General features: G+C 41.1%; 1 non-coding gene across 1 annotated transcript; it reads right to left on the bottom strand.

Annotated features, from left to right (window-relative positions):
• Positions 1-1643: 1643 nt before the first annotated feature.
• Positions 1644-1717, bottom strand: Trnat-ugu (transfer RNA threonine (anticodon UGU)). Its single transcript has one exon. It is a non-coding gene; the product is annotated as a tRNA-Thr (tRNA).
• Positions 1718-18447: the final 16730 nt, after the last annotated feature.

Here is an 18447-nt window from a genome sequence, read left to right as displayed (position 1 = left end):
TCCATGACAATCCAAGACAGCATTGTACTCCAGCAGTGTCTCGGCACCTTCAAAGTTGCAAATCAGCCGAATGAATTGGCCAGCACTGTCCCCAGACATGAATGCCATTGAGCATGCACGGCATCTGTTGAAGGTGGCCATTGCACAGAGTAAGAATCCACCTGACAAGCTTCAGGATCTCACTGTAGCTGCTATTGAGGAATGGCACCTCATATCCAATGATAAACGTGATGGTCCCATCCAGTTCATGTCCCGCACAGCTGAAGAACTCATCTGTGTGTAGAGAGGACGCAGTGACTACCAAACACTGATAACCATCTTCACGAGATAAAGATATTCACAGTTTTTGTTTTCAGGATGTACACTTAGGAGAGAGCCTGCTTCGTTTTTTAATCATTTTTTTTTGAAACTAATCAAAATCGTTCTTCATCAGGTTACCTTCCATTCAGAAGGCTGCTGCACGCAACGACTGTTATAATGACCTGTAAATAATAGATTTCAGTTATCAGTCGTCCATTTTAAATTTTATTGGCAAGTATAGATTTCAGGTAGAAACCAGACATTCTAAATGCACTATCATTTTTTATCAACGCATGTAATGCCTGTTGGTCGGGCTTCATCCACAGTTCATTGATTCTATGAACTGTGGATGAAGTCCGACCAACAGGTATTGCATGCACTAATCAAAAATGATAGTGCATTGAGAACGGCTGGTTTCTAGCTGAAATCTTGGCTTGCCAATAAAATTTAAAAAGGACGACTGATAGCTGAAATCTATCATTTACAAACTCAGAAAAATGGTTCTTCTTTTGGAAGATTTTACATATATTTTGTTAATAAGGTATTGTACAAACCTCAATGAATGTACTACAAAAAGCTATTGTATTAACTCTATGATATTATAAACTATCATTAAGGTGTGTGTTATTGTTGCTCAGGTGAGATACTTTTCTATAACACATCGCCTTCTCAAAAATTTTCGGAAATGAAGTCAGTAGAGCAGGTTTCTTGGGCAATAAAAATTTCACCCTCATCCATACTCTCCCCCTCGTATTCTCCTGACTTGCAACAAAGGGTTTCCTCCTCTTTTTACGAATGAATAATTCATCCCTTGGGAGGTATTCCTAGGATGTTAACGGGATGATTTTCGATTGATAACGTTTCCCGAACAGTCAAAATGTAGACTTGCAGAACCATGGTCTTTCCCTACCTCCCCTTTCTCGGGCCAGCCGGTGTGGCCATGCGGTTCTAGGCGCTTCAGTCCGGAACCGCGCTACTGCTACGGTCGCAGGTTCGAATCCATCCTCGGGCTTGGGCGTGTGTGATGTCCTTAGGTTAGTTCGGTTTAAGTAGTTCTAAGTTCTAAGAGAGTGATGACCTCAGATGTTAAGTCCCATAGTGCTCCGAGCCATTTGAAACCTTTCTCGGTAAACATGTGTCACGCATGTGGGTGAATATGGTCACATACTGATGTTTTCGGAGGCAATAATAAAAATTTATACGAAGACAGTAACTTGTTCTCGAAAGAACAGTTACTGTTGATGACCGTTCAGCTTTTCCCTGGAATAAATGATGAATAACTGAAAACCTCAGCTGCTGACAGGTGTTGTTGATATACCTCGATGTGAACAGCTGTAAATGTGTGCCCCGACCGGGACTCGAACCCGGGACCTCCTGCTTACATGGCAGACGCTCTATCCATCTGAGCCACCGAGGACACAGGTGAATAGCGCGACTGCAGGAGATCCCGAGGTATATCAACAACATCTGTCAGCTGAGGTTTTCAGTTAGTCATCAATAATTAAAACTTCATGACTGTGCCTAGTAACACGACTGCTTGCCAGGAAGATATTTCCTTGTGATTATTTCCATATTTATTCACCCTTTAGATTGTTAGACGCTACTCGATTGTTGCCAAGTGTTCCAAACTTTATTGTGCACGCTTGAGGGGCCAGAGCGTGACCTGCCCCAAGGCGGCTGTGGGCTGTAGGCTGCAGCCGTGCCCTGCCAGGGTTCACTCCACCCGCCCCCACGCGACCCCCAGGGGTGAATGTCCGCCTCCAGACAGAAACCTTATATGGCCGCCTGTTTCCTTGATCGAAACAAAACGTGTTTACTCAAATTAGATGTGTCGCCGCAGTGTGCGAAGCAAAGGCCGCCCAGAATAAAAGACGGCTGGGAGGGGAAGGGGGAGCGGCTGAGGAACGGAACGGAGGTAATTGGCTGCCGCCAGACTCCGTCCAATCGCAGGCGGCGACTCGGCGCTCCAAGTTATTGGCTGGGCTCCTGCCATTGACGGCAACTGTACGCAGCGTATGCCGCGAAGAGAATAAATGTGCGGAATAAATAACGACAGCTATTCATTAAAACCACATCTGGCAGTTACTGCCACTTTTGCTGTCAGCCTTCATCGAAGTGAACGGTATGAACACTGAAAAACGCTGGAATGTGTCTTGAAGCACGTCACTTTCGCACACCAGAATAAAGTTACTGACTTTCCTTAATACATACTTCCCAATACAATTTTTTTTAACTAAACACATTGTGACTTACCATTTCGTTTCTTCCCTTTATTTCAGCTCGCCAATCTGACTCATTCCTGCATCTCTTTCTATCTTATTTTGCTCTCTTAATCTTTTGTGGATGACCAAGAGCCAAGTTCCTGGGGTTACAAACGGTGTGAGAGAGGGACGTAGTCTTTCACCGTTACGGTTCAATCAATACGTCGAAGAAGCAGTGACGAAAATGAAAGAAAACTTCAAGGTGGGATTAAAAATCAAGGTGAAAGGATATCAGTGTTAAGATTCACTGATGACATTGCTATACTCAGTGAAAGTGAAGAACGCCTACAGGATACGTTGAATGATATGAACAGTCTAATGACTTCAGATTACAGACTGAGAGTAAATGGAAGGAAAGCAAAGTAATGAGAAGTAGCACAAATGAGAAGAGCATTGGTGATCATGAGGTACATGAAGTTAAGGAACTCTGCTAACTATACAGAAAAAATAACACATGACTGACGGAATAAGGACATAAAAATCAGTCTAGAACTGGCAAAAAGCGCATTGCTGGCCAATACAAGTATACTAATTTCGAACATAGATCTTGAGAATGAAAGTTTTGACAATGTACGTTTGGAGCATGACATTGTATAGTAGTGAGACATGGACTGTAGGAAAACTAGAACAAAATGGTATAGAAGAATTTGAGATGTAGTGCTGCAGAAGAACATAGAAAATTAGGTGGACTGATAAAGTAAGTTACGAGGAGGGTCCCTGTAGAATCCGCGACGAAAGGAATATGTCCCGATCACTGACAATAAAGAGATCAGGATGACAGGACATCTGTTAAGGCATTTTAACTTCCTTGGTACTACAGGGAGCTGTAGAGGTTAAAAAACGTGGAGGAAGGCAGAGATTGGGATACTCGAGAAAATAACTGAGGACACAGGTTGCAAGTGCTATTCTGAGATAAAGAGGTTGGCACAGAAGAGAAATTCGTGGTGGGTCGCATCAAACCAGTCAGACGACTTGTGACACAAATGGTTCAAATGGCTCTGAGCACTATGCGACTAAACATCTGCGGTCATCAGTCCCCTAGACTTAGAACTACGTAAACCTAACTACCTAAGGACACCACACAAATCCATGCCCGAGGCAGGATTCGAAACTGCGACCGTAGCGGTCATCCCATAATGTGATGTTTTTTTTTAATTCTAGTACAATAGTAAGAGAAACTAACAATTCCGTATCTTTAAACATGTATTACCAGTTATTTTTGGTATGAACTGAAGAACGTCCAACAAAATGCTCAATGAACTAGGGATAATGACTACTGGTTCCCAGTGTATTTATACTGCAATGACATTTATCATACCTAATAACTTAATTCTTCACACCAACAGCTTATTTCATGGCATGAACACTAGAAATGAGAAGAGTCTGTATAAATTTTCCACCTTACAGCTCCTTTCTGTGTAGAACTTCATAAATAAAATGTAGTGCGATCCACATAAACTTCAATGAGCCATAACGTTTGAACCAGTGGGACGAAATTTACAATTTTGTGAGATGATAATACACAACAGGGAGATCATATAAATACAAAGTTCTCACTTTAAATGTTGACAGTACCCACCACCAGCATCGATGCACCACATTCTGCGACATTGTGTAACTGTAACCGCGCCACAGTTGCTTCTATCTTGTATAATGACCTCACAGAGTTCTGCAATGGACCGTGCTCTACTCTTGTACTCCCTGTCTCATGATATCCCCACAAGAAAAATCCGTGTTGGCGGATTCGGTTAGGTGATTGAAGGGAAACGCAATTTTGTTGAGATTATTCGCTCACAGAAGAAACGGGTTACAAGTTGCGTGGAAGTGTCAGACGTGTAGCACTTTGCTCCATTTTATTAGGAATAACCTGTAAGTTCGATGTCATCCAGCAGTACCAAAGATGTACTGAACATGCCCGAATAAACTGTAGTGTATACGATCGTATCAAAGAAAATTGATCCAACAATCCAGGAAGCTGACAGCAAGCACCCCCAACACACTAACAATCTCACTATATAGTGGTGTGCCGTAGAAAATATGGGGGTTTACACTAGCTCGTTATCTGCTGTTTTGTGTGTTGATGTAATCTGACAGATGTAGCTATGCCTCATGTGCCAACCTAGTTATGGGGAGAAGTCTGGACGTTGAATTAGGAACTCTTGAGACCACAGACAGTAACGAATTTTTTTTCATGACCTGTTTTTTGCAGTGGCTGCACCGTGTGCATTCAGTACGGTCGCAATGATTTATTTGCAGCCATGTGACACGTACAATATGAAATGCCTGTCTTCTGGCTCAGTCGACGCAAGGACATCCTTGGAGAATTCTCCAGGCGCCTTCGAACATCATCAGTAATCTAAACTCTACACTCAGTGATTATGTTTACCACTGTTTAGTACAACAGCTGCCTTCAGCTTGCTTCAAATCTCTAAAATTTTCGCGGTCATTGAGTGCTCTCCGGAATGCCCGTTGTAACCAATGTGCAAGTCTTCCAGTATGTTTTTACAATAAAAACCCGCTATGTTTCTACCAGTCAAAGACTGAAAACAATCACTACAGTGCTCTTTATTTTCACTAGCCCGAACTAGACAGAAACACACACACACACACACACACACACACACACACACACACACACACACACACTCACGCGCGTGCGTGCCTCAGTTTCGTGAATTACGAGGGTGGTTTGAAAAGTTCTTGGATCGGAATAGAAAAAAGTACTTACATCAGTGAAACTTTTTTTATTTTTCAGTGTAGTCTCCTTGTAGATTAACGCACTTTGTCCGATGATGTTCCAGTGCCTTGATTCCATCTCGAAAATGAGTTTCCTCCAGGCCTGCAAAATAGTTGTCAACTCCAGCTATCAGTTCTTTGTTTGAAGTGAATCTTCGTTCACCAAGAAAAATTTTCAGCCATATCAGGTAAATAAGGTGGGTGTGGCTACAATTCATATCTTAGATCAGATTTATATGGATCGCTATACAAAATTTAATATAAGGGGGGCCGAAACGATGAAAATGACAACATTAAGGTTTTTTGGTTTTTTCATTATAAAATTATTTGGAGTTTTTGTGAATAAAACAAATCAAGTTTCACCCTTGTAAGTGAATTATAAGTGTGTTTCTTAATGCTGCAAAGTTGACGCGCCGCGTAAACGGTTGTAGCGACTCGGTGTGTCATCTCTGACGGCGCCGCTCGCTGGCTGCAAGCAGGGTGTCTTGGCGGAAGTAGACAGTGTTTTGTTTTCCAACGTTGTATGGCTTTATCTCTGTGACAAGTGACTGTTCATATCTGTACATATAAACGCTGTACCATGTGTGTTGACTTGTGGAGTTTGCTTTGTGTTGTTTAGCTGTTCAATTTTGCGTATTCGACGAATTTTACTGGTACTTGTTTTACGTATTTGTTTGTAGATATCAATATGCCCCGTTTCAGCAATCGAGTGTTTGAGAAAAGGCACAATGAGTAGAAGAAGAAATCTTTTGTTGTTTCGAAGGGAGATGCTGCTCAGACTGCTTCACCGGCTACTCCAAATGAATGTGATAGAACTTCTTACAGCAAGAAACTTTGTGACAGCAAAGAAAAATTTGAAAACTATGAAAGTGACAGTAATGATGTGAATGAAATAATTAACATTTCCTTGCTCCCTAATACTTTGTAACATAACGTATTATGCCAAGATTCCAAATGGCTCTGAGCACTATGGGACTTAACGGCTGTGGTCATCAGTCCCCTAGAACTTAGAATTACTTAAACCTAAGGACATCACACACATCCATGCCCGAGGCTGGATTCGAACCTGCGACCGTAGCAGTCACGCGGTTCCGGACTGCGCGCCTAGAACCACGAGACCACTGCGGCCGGCAAGATTCCAAAGAAAGAGGACTAGAATGGAAAGTAACTTCACACATTGGCTTGATGTTTACTGTTAGTAAAAGTAATACTTAACTTGTATTGACAAGTGGTCGCAAGCGATGGGCGACCTGCAAATAGTAATGCTCCGCGCTATAGACAGTGTCCAAACAAGCAATGGATAAGGATCACTAATAACTGTTCTCGTAGCACTTTCTGCCAGGCCGCGCCAATACTCTGTGAATACTGTCCACTAATGTCCACCCTTATTCTTCACTCCGACGAGATGCCGCTCCTATCGTGGTGACGTTCTTGTCAGCGCGCTATTGGCCGACATCGTTTCACCGCCTTCATTCTGGCGCTTGTGGTTACGCCAGAACACATATAGCGTTGGTTTGGAAATATCTATTATGTATTTGTGATTTATGCGTTGTTATTCTTTTTTAAGGTTTCCTGACTCTGAACTAGGGACTTATGGAACAAAATATATGATCAACTGATCCTCGCTAAACTATTTTATATCTTATGAATTAATCTGCTCCTCGAGCATGTCACATGTGCTCAGATAATTTTTAGGAATATCTTAACACTTGACTCACTAATCCGTTGTTCTCTTCTAGTGTGGATATTTTCGTACAGTTGCGTCAACTCCCTATTCATTCTAAGTCCTCTTTATTTAACACTCTTATCAGGTGTCTTATTTTTTATCACCACGCTATTCTTTATCACTCTTTTCAAAAGGTTGCAGTTTTTACCTTATGTACATCTTCTTACTATAGTTATTTCATATACTACGTTATTTGCATAGGTACAGCACTCTTTCTACATTAATTGTGTTGTACATAGGCTGCATAGGTTTTCTTATTGGTAACGCCACATAGCACTTTGTATGAAAATCACTGGCTGTGCTGTGTGCAGTCTGTGGCTAGTTTGCATTGTTGTCTCCCATTGTAGTGTTGGGCAGTTGGATGTGAACGGCGCGTAGCGTTGCGCAGTTGGAGGTGAGCCGCCAGCAGTGGTGGATGTGGGGAGAGAGACGGCGGAATTTTGAGAGCGGACGATCTGGACGTGTGTCCATCAGAAAGAGTAAATTTGTAATATTGGATATCATGGACTGATTTATATATTATGACTTTGGAACACTATTAAAGTAAATACATTGTTTGTTCTCTGTGAAAATCTTTCTTTTGGTAACTATGCCTATCAGATGTTAGTGCCTTCAGTGGTTTGAATCTTTTATTAAGCTGGCAGTAGTGGCGCTCTCTGTATTGCAGTAGTCCGAGTAACGAAGATTTCTGTGAGGTAAGTGATTTGTGAAAGGTATAGGTTATTGTTAGTCAAGGCCATTCTTTTGTAGGGTTTACTGAAAGTCAGATTGCGTTGCGCTAAAAATATTGTGTGTCATGTCAATGTTGATCAGAATAGGTAAAGAGCGAAATGCGAAATGTCTCAGTACGTTGAGTTCTGCTCAGCTCTTTGCAAAGAAAATAATCTAAGAGGTTTATCAGCACGGTCATTCATTAATTTTTCTAACGGGACGTTTCATATGTCGACCCTTAGCCGAGGAAACCTCAGTGGAATCTTCTGTCCGGCCCCAGTAGCTGAGTGGTCAGCGTGACGGAATGTCAGTCCTTATGTCCCGGGTTCCATTCCCGGCTGGGTCGGAGATTTTCTCCGCTCAGGGACTGGGTGTTGTGTTGTCCTAATCATCTTCATTTCATCCCCATCGACGCGCAGGTCGCCTAAGTGGCATCAACTCGAAAGACCTGCACCAGACGAACGGTCTATCCGACGGGAGGCCCTAGCCACACGACATTTCACTGGAATCTTCTGATTTTTTCTTGTAGTTTGTGTAATTAGTGTAGCTATTGTTTATTGCTAGCTCGTAATTGTAGAGAGAATCTTCTTTGTAGTTGTAGTTTTTCATTGTTTTACAGTAAAACAGTTGTGGCATGCATGTAGATTTGCACCAAGTATTTCGAAGCTGCACTTGCAATTAACTAGATATTATTTTCAGTGCTATATTAATGTGTTTTCTTATTTTACTCTTCCAATTGTGCTTTTCTGTGTTATTGTGTGAAACATTGTGACAATTATAGCGTGTGAAAAACGAAATACTAGGCTCCAAAGTAAACTGGGAAATGACAGCGAAGATGAAAGCAGTGTGTTAGCACCACCGTGTAATGAATTAACTAATGTTCAAAGTAGCAATTTGGTAATTGTGCATAGGGAAATGGAGCGGGCTGCAAATAATGGTGTAGACAGTGAAACAATTAGTGAACAGGGAAGCATTATCCATCGATCGGTCGGCAACAGTTCGCCTCAGTTCGGTTACGCAACTTGCAAAAACTCAGGAAAAGTTAAAGGACATAGTAGATACGATTTCAACACAAAGGGACACTCTGAAACTTGGTTCAGAAAAACACACTGAGGAAATAAGTACACTATCGGAGAAAGTAGCCGAACTTTCGGATCAGTCCACTAACCTATCTACAAAGGTAGATGATGATCTGAATGACACAAGACCCGTAGCCTTTACTGACACAGAAGAGTATGAACAAGTCAGAAAATTCAAACATCACCAAAATCAAATCAATACACAGTACAAAAGAGAAATCCAGGAAGTGCAAGATCAGTTGACGCAGGTAATACAAGAATTACATATTTCAGAGAAGACTCGCACTCCAACACGGGAAGCGGGACCTAGAAATACGGAAAAATCACAAAACAATAACACAGGGCATTTAGAAAATTATGAAATAAGTTGGCAAGGCGCACTGAATTTTGAGATTGAACCGCCGAAACGGAGCAACAATGACCGATATGCGACTCGCCGACATGATGATTTTGACTATAAGCTGTTCATTACTACACGTAAATTCAAAACATTTAAGAATTTGGCAACGACATTCATCAACAAGCATGGCTTCATCAATTCTCTCATTGTTTTCCTCCCAACTGGTCATTGGAGCACAGGTTAGAATTTATGTGTGGCTACTTAGAGAATGAATCAGCTGTTAGAATGCGATCGGTCATTCACGATTATTACAGTGAAGGACAATTTTATCATGCCTTCCTCTCAGCATATTGGTCTCAAGTTACACAAGACCGAGTAAAACATAGCATCGTAATGATGAAAAATTTCTAACTATCTAAATTTTCTATTCTTGTCAAATATTTCGAAGACATGTTACATAAGAATCAGTACCTATCAAACCCATACAGCCCCTCAGAACTCATCCGCATTTGCTTAATCAAATTGCCTGAACATTTACAACACATTATTTTTTCAGGACGTTGTAAAGACGACATTGAAGCTCTTCAGGGACTCTTACAAGAATTGGAAATTGACACTGACAAGCGCGGGAAGCGAAAGCAGGAACACAACAATTACAGGTCACATCTGTCGCAATTCCGCGACGACAGAAATAATAAATGGACAACGTAAATCGTGACCAAAACAGACACCACCCATATGACAACCGTCGTCAGAGTAGTAATAATTACAGGGAAAGATCACCTCTCCGCAGTAATGACTATCACAGACACAATCAAAGTAAAAAACAATATGGGAACCAAAATAATTGTTATCAAGGGAGACAGAATAACTTCGGACGCAACGGTCCACCGCACAGTTATGATTTCGTGAAAAATTCTCCACCACATGACCGACAAACAAGAAACTATGTAAACTAGCGACAAAACGACAGAGCTGAATTCCATCAGAAGTGGCGGGATTCAAAGAGGGCAGGGCCCTCTCGACAAGGTGAATTTGTAGATGTTAGTCTCCAAATCCCAATAACGACGCGTTCCAACAAAGAGACAATTTACGTTGTTGATTTTGCGGTGTATCTGTTATATGTCTACACAGTTTTTCTGAACTCTTCTGGAAAGTAAAAGATGTTTTAGGAGTAACTTTTGTGGTAAAGCTACAATGAGACAGCCTTTTTCGTAGTACAACAATACGTTACAGTATAGTACTTTCTTGATACTATACTGTACGTAATAGATACGATGTCTATCCGCATAGCATTTCGCTTTTGTTTATTATGAGGAAAGTACATTGACTTCCACAGAAGTTTGCTTACGGACGACGATAATTACGACACTTGGCACATTTTTTACCCTTAATTAATGACAGAGATTATCTTACAATAAGACGTACAGTTTAGCGCTACAGTACACGTATTTGAGTGATTAATTTTGTACTTAAAACATTTATTTTTAAAAATTTTTGAATTACAAAGATACAAAGATTTTCTGTGATAAATTTCATTCCATTGCTGTAATTTGTAACACTTGATGGTATAATTACATTAATCCTCAGGGGGTTACACGCTTACTTTGTGTACCATATCTCTGGTAACCACAAGGAGCCCTAGCTAATAAGGTATTTGCTTACACAACTTTACACATCGGTACCTTATTTCTCTAACACAGAATTACACAGCTATCTGATTATTTAACAGAGAAACGAAAATTTTTTACTACGTCAGTAACACATGTTTACGCAATTACACAGTTGGATAATTTCACACTTATGAAACTGTATTTTGTCTGCACTGTGTGAACTGTTCATATTTTTTCGGAACCATTGTGATGCTATGAGAGCTTTGAATGATGTATTTGGTATGGGATCATTATTTTTAAATTACATTTGAGGTAGATGACACTACAGAAAATTGCAGAGAATTTTCTTAAGGTTTTGAAATTATTGGAGGAAGCTACGACGTTTTTGAGATTTGACTGAGGTGTTATCATGCTCTTATTACGATGACGATGTGAATTATGCTGTTGAGGTATGTTTATGATCAATAAGCTGATGCCATATGAGGAATTTGATTATGCTACGTATTTAATATGATGAAATATTGAAGAAGTGTCGACGAATGTGTATATGTGTAGTAAGGTAAGGAATAATGAGTAGTGGTTAGGGACTCTGACTTGCGAAAAAGGATGTTGGAAACCAAGAATCGTACTTTAAGAGTTATGAAGTGTGTGTAAATGCTTGAATGTATCACAATGGTGACGGAATTTTTTTGGACACTGTTATAATTATAGGATTCTCTTTCTACACATTTGTAAAGCAAATTCACGACCTGTGATATTTTTTATATGAGACTGTCACTGCTGTCGTAAATACTGCGGTAAGAAAGTTAAGTGACCTTCATGTAATGCGTCATGGGCACATAGCTGTGCCACCTGCCTGGAAGAAAGCCATTAGTGTGTGCCTTTCAGAGGCACAGGTGGAGAAAAAAGCAGACCAGTATCCTCACTATTGACATTTCTTTGTAGAAAGCATCGCAAATACGACACGCTCACATTTTAAACCATATGATACACTGTGGAGCTCTTAATTTATGATAGTTACTAAAATGCCTAATGAGATTTTACATCTATTGTCTTTCTAGTTGAGAGATTGCTCATTTTGTTTAATATCTAGTTTATAGCTGCACTGCAGCATTGGTTAGAATAAACAGATGGCCTAATACAGATATTTTATGCCTACAGATCCAGTAAATAATAACTTTATGATCCACTTAAAAAAAACTAGGGTGCACAAAATGACATTTCCTCTTACAGGAATTACATACATAATTTTTGTCAATGACTGGTAACTTTTTAGTAGCGTAAGTTAAGGTGATGCATCACTCTAGTGTTAAGATCTGACATACGTATTAGAAATTTCATATCTTTACTGTAATATTCTTTCTGCTTGAGCTTTATCGTGTTTAGGTATAAGTTACTGCATTTGTTGCTGCTGTTTGCCATGAATAGTTCTACTGAATTTTACATTGTATTAAGCTAGTTTTACTACTGATTTATTTTCTTATTTGCTGCACATTGCCTTATATTAGTTGTAATGTTGCATTTGCTTTGCTAATTTAGATATACTGTTGCTTGCTTTGGCAATTTCCATTTTCTTGTCGTTGCTGTTTGTGTTAATTGTTTTGTGCTGCTGCATTGCCTCCTCCCTTAGTTTACCATCTGAGCTCAGTAGATTTTAGATTAAGATGGGGTAGGCTATATAAGAGAACGAGTTGTGATGAATTGGAAGAAATGCACTGAGAAGCTATAAGAAAATGATTTGACCAAAAAAGTATTTTGAAAGAGGATATGATCAAAAGAGTAGTGTTTAGGAACAACAGGTTTAGGTAGGATTTTCTTGGAAATTAGTGATGAGGTTAGATAATAGAAAATAAATAATGAGGTAAGAAATACGTGAACATATAAATACAGAAAGCATGCTTGGATTGGATTTATTTTGGTGGAAACAAATGTTGAAATAAGACGAAAGATCTATGGAATGAAGTTTTGAGTTGGACTGCAATACCAAATGTTACACTGCAAACAATCCCTGCTCTTTCCTCTGGTGTCATTCTGCTATGTGTTTGTGTACCCTTGTGTATTTGTGTTTTTCCTTTCTTTATGTGTTTGGGTGATGAGATTTGTGTTGTAGAATTTTTCTAATATTATGTTATTTACTTTGTAAAGATGTTTAAACATTATTTATCTGTTCTGTTTTGTTGCTCATGTGTGAAGTTGATGTTTCAAAAGTTATTATGATCTTTCATGTATGTACTTATGTCATAATTCCTGTAACACTTATGTATTTTATTTCTATTCTTTTGTGAAGCCCTTATTACTACAAATGTTATCTGTATTGTTATGTTCTTCAATGATGTATTTTGTACCTTTGTAATTGTATTCTTATGTTGTAAATTTATAATTGTATAGACACCAGTTCTTCAAATTAAGTATCATTACACTGCACACGTTACTGTTGGTCATAATATCTGCACAGTATGTGAGAAGTTGGGACTGTTAGTGCTTGCACATGTATTGATATTTCAGCAAGGGACTGGTTAACAACATTGCTGGTTCTAAGGACGATTCCAAAAACTTTGTGAGTGCACAAGTGGTGGGTTATGGACTTGGTATATTCTCCGCAAGACTCTTCAATGGTGATTGTGAACCTGCACAGTCGCAAAAGACGGCTTCTGGCCGTCTCTACAAGGACTACAGTGGGTCTGAATCTTTGATGGCCCACAAATACCATTATTTCTACAAGAACTGCACTGGGTCTGCACCTCTGGTGGCCCACCAATACCATAATCTCTACCAGGGCTACAGTGGGTCTACTCTGTGATGCCCTACCTACCAATATTCTTCAAAACGTCGACTGACTCTGAAGTGGGTTTGCTCTGTTGTATCCCATTACCTGTCTGCATGTCAAGAGTCAGCACTGTCTTTCCGTTGGAAGGACAACACTACTTCTTCAAGACTGGATGGAAATCCACTGCCTCGGTGTGCATTTTCTTTTACTACTCAGGCTTTGAGAAAAACACTGCTATTTCACTGTGATGAACGATCAGGACTGTCTTTATGGACTCTGAGAAAATTGTAACTTTTGGCTAACATTGTATCAATAATTGTGTGCGTTTGATTTATTGTTATTGTAATTGTAAAATTTTTTTAACAAATATGTATTTGCCAGTGCCCAAAACAATTTGTAAAATTTTTTGTGGTGAGCATGGGGACTATGTAAGTAGGCTGCATAGGTTTTATTATCGCTAAGGCCACGTAGCGCTCTGTATGAAAATCAATGGCTGTACTGTGTGCAGTCTGTGGCTGGTTTGCATTGTTGTCTGCCATTGTAGTGTTGGGCAGATGGATGTGAACAGCGCGTAGTGTTGCGCAGTTGGAGGTGAGCCGCCAGCAGTGGTGAATGTGGGGAGAGAGATGGCGGAATTTTGAGAACGGAATATCTGGACGTGTGTCCATCAGAAAGAGTAAATTTGTAATATTGGATATCGTGGGCTGATATATATTTTACGACTTTTGAACTAGATTAAGATAAATACATTGTCTGTTCTCTATCAAAATCTTTCTTTTGGAAACTATGCCTATCAGTAGTTAGTGCCTTCAGTAGTTTGAATCTTTTATTAAGCTGGCAGTAGTGGCGTGCTCTCTGTATTGCAGTAGTTCGAGTAACGAAGATTTTTGTGAGGTAAGTGATTTGTGAAAGGGATAGGATATTGTTAGTCAGGGCCATTCGTTTGTAGGGATTACTGAAAGGCAGATTGTGTTGCGCTAAAAATATTGTGTGTCATTTTAGTGTTGATCAGAATAGGTAAAGAGCGAAATGCGAAATGTCTGAGTACGTTCAGTTTTGCTCAGCTGTTTGAAAAGAAAAGAGGTTTATCAGCACAGTCATTCATTAATTTTTCTAAGGGGACGTTTCATTGTTACTTAACTAAACCGTTTTCGGTTCCCTTTAGCCAACTGCAGACATCAGTATAGAATTTGCACCTGTGCTATACTCCCGAGAACAATGTTCGTCAGGAATTTATATTGTTGTTATTCAATGCTACGTATATGCGATAACGTAACTATTTACTCTAGCATTATTGCTTGATGAACAAAGATGACAAACGCTGGTAAGTAACCTGGAGCCTGGATTTCATACTTTGCAAAGTTGGAGGGCGGAGTGTCTGTTATGGGCTTTATCGCTAATTTTCATTCCAATGCTTTCTTTAATTACATTGTCCCAAAAGCCGCTAGTACCATCCACGAGGAGGTGCCATAAAATTTAATCGGGCGACCAGTTTGCAGAGCAAGCTCTGCTAAAGCAAACTTTTTAGCGTAGTGTATGCGATAAACCCTCTCATGCGTCTTCCAGATTTTCAATCTCCAATGTATAAGCATAAGAGTGGAACTGCGAAGTTAACTACATTTTTTTGTCAAAGCTCTGATATCCATATCATAATAAAATCTAAAGATGTATCACCATTCAACGACGATTCACCTAGATAGCCAGAAGCGTAAGCATTCCGTTTCCAGACTTAAAGGAGCCATGTCGGCCCCAAGATGGAATCGGCCAGGTTCATTAACGACGGGGCCAGTGTTCCAGCCATCCTGCATGCAGTTTTTGGGCTGTTTTCCACATTCAAATAGGAGAATATTGGGCTGCTACCAATTCCGCGCCCCATTTCCACGATTTGCAAACATTTCGTGAATATTCTCACATTTTCGTTTTGTAGAACATCAAACCCTGACGGATAAGGTACGCATTTTCTGCCACAGGGGGCGGACGTGGCGACAGGAAAGGCATCTAACTGTCCTCTGCTACTAACGCTGATCAACTTACACTACTGGCCATTAAAATTGCTATACCAAGAAGAAATGCAGATGATAAACGGGTATTCATTTGAAAAATATATTATACAAGAACTGACATGTGATTACATTTTCACGCAATTTGGGTGCATAGATCCTGCGAAATCAGCACCCAGAACAACCACCTCTGGCCGTAATAGCGGTTTTGATGCGCCTGGGCATTGAGTCAAACAGAGCTTGAATGGTGTGTACAGGTACAGCTGCCCATGCAGCTTCAACACGATACCACACTTCATCAAGAGTAGTGACTGGCGTATTGTGACGAGCCAGTTGCTCGCCCACCATTGACCAGACGTTTTCAGTTGGTGAGAGGTCTGGAGAAGGTGATGACCAAGGCAGCAGTCGAACACTTTCTGTACCCAGAAAGGCCCGTACAGGGCCTGCAACATGTGGTAGTGCATTATTTTGCTGAAATGAAGGGTTTCGCAGGGATTGAATGAAGGGTAGAGACACGGGTCGTAAAACATCTGAAATGTAGCGTCCACTGTTCAAAGTGCCGTCAATGCCAACAAGAGGTATCCATTGGCACCCCAAACCATTACGCCGGTTGATATGCCAATATGGCGATGACGAATACACGCTTCAAATGTGCGTTCACGCGATGTCGCCAAACACGGATGCCACCATCATGAGGCTGTAAACAGAACCTGAATTCATCCGAAAAAATGACGATTTGCCATTCGTGTACCCAGGTTCGTCGTTGAGTACACCATCGCAGGCGCTCCTGTCTGTGATGCAGCGTCAAGGGTGACCACAGCCATGGTCTCCGAGCTGATAGTCCATGCTGCTGCAAACGTCGTCTAACTGTTCGTGCAGATGGTTGTTGTTTTGCAAACGTCCCCATCTGTTGACTCAGGGATCGAGACGTGGCTGCACGATCCTTTACAGCCAAGCCGATAAGATGCCTATCATCTCGACTGCTAGTGATACGAGGCCATTCGGATCCAGCACGCCGTTACGTATTACCCTCTTGAACCCACCGATTCCATATTCTGCTAACAGTCATTGGATCTCGACCAATGCGAGCAGCAATGTCGCGGTACTATAACCCGCAATTGCGATAGGCTGCAGTCCGACCTTTATCAAAGTCAGAAACGTGATGGTACGCATTTCTCCTTCTTACACGAGGCATCACAACAACGTTTCACCAGGGAACGCCGGTCAACTGCTGCTAGTGTACGAGAAATCGGTTGGAAACTTTCCTCATGTCAACGAGTTTTAGGTGTCACCACCGGTGCCAACCTTGTGTGAATGCTCCTATCTGTAGCACGTCATCTTCGTGGTATAGCAGTTTTAATGGCCAGTAATGTATATTAACACGCCGACCCCGTGAAAACATGAGATGAGGCTAGCAGAAAGAAGAAGACTGCCTTTCTCCAATATCTCTAATGGAGGTTTAGCAGTTCATTTAGTGCAAATGTAATAAGACCCCACTGAGCACTATTCATAGTATTTGGGGATCCCCAGGCTGATAAAGCCTGTTTACAGTCAATTGTCGATCAACAACTTAGTCAAAAACAGATGTTGTTTTGTCCGAGACAAGTAATATAGCAGAGTTTTGGCTCACAGATTTTTCGGTTGTAAAGTAATAAACCTGTTGTCATTTGACACCCATATTAGGTAGTACATTCTGGTGAGAGATACTCGCGCGTTACTGGAGCAGAGTATTGACAGGTGGAATAAGAGGAGCAGCAATTAAGAGGCCATCCTGCCCTATGGAGATATTTATACAGCGAAGGGCGACGACGCACTCTGCGAACGACACCAGGAGGTCGGCGACCGCCTGCCCCGGCGTCCAACCGAAATAGCGCGCAGACTTCCCCACAGGCGCCACCGGCAACAGCCCGTAGCCCATAGGCCAGTTCCTAAAGAGGACGCGCTTTCTGCTCTGCCGGCGTGTTGTCTTGCCCCTAACACTAGGTTTCCCGCACACCAAGGGGGCGCGCAGTTCAGAAATGGAGCGACTGTGAAGATATGTGCGGACTGCATACTTCCCAAATCAAGGCGGCGCTGTTATGTCAGAGGTAACGGACTTCCTTCGTTCCAGCTGTACTTACGCGCGTAGGAGGAGTGTGAGAACTGTGACGCTGCGGTCACTTCATACGCGTCTTCTCGTTCTCTCTTACTGAAGTATGCAGGAGTGTAAGGCTAGACGTGACTTACTTATTGTTAATGTGGAGGAGAAGTACACGATGTTGAGATCAGAGGGGCATGATCGAAGCTACGTTTTGTGAGACTGTGGAGCGTGAAAATTACTTGACGTAAAGCATTCAATTGCAAAAATGTTCCACAAGAGCAGCGTTGGTATCTGGAATACGTTTCACACTAAACCGTAGCTTCAGAAGAAAAAATACAACTTTCCACCTAAGCGAAAAGAATGTTGGTATTCTTATTTATAGCGCCTCCACCGTGAGAAAATAAATGTACTGCGTCAAACAAAACTGGATAAAGAGCAACGTTACTGTAACAACCTCGCGACAAAAAAGCGAGCTACTTCTGCGTTCATTTAGTTGTGGAAAATTGCGTTTATCGGCAAATAGACAGTTTTATTACTCATTTCTGCAATTTATTTTAATAATTGCCGGCCCTTGTGGCCGTACGGTTCTAGGCGCTTCAGTCTGGAACCTCGGGACCGCTACGGTCGCAAGTTCGAATCCTGCCTCGGGCATGGATGTGTGTGATTTCCTTAGGTTAGTTTCGTTTAAGTAGTTCTGAGTTCTAGGGGGCTGATGACCTCAGATGTTACCTCCGAGCACTAGCTCAGAGCCATTTGAAACATTTTTTTAAAATCATTACACACCACTTAGAGATTGCATTTCATCCTCATTTCACGTTTTCTGGTATTATTTGA

Source organism: Schistocerca gregaria, chromosome 2 (assembly GCF_023897955.1).
Source record: "Schistocerca gregaria isolate iqSchGreg1 chromosome 2, iqSchGreg1.2, whole genome shotgun sequence".
Taxonomy (NCBI): domain Eukaryota; kingdom Metazoa; phylum Arthropoda; class Insecta; order Orthoptera; family Acrididae; genus Schistocerca; species Schistocerca gregaria.
This window is presented reverse-complemented; position numbering and strand designations above follow the sequence as displayed.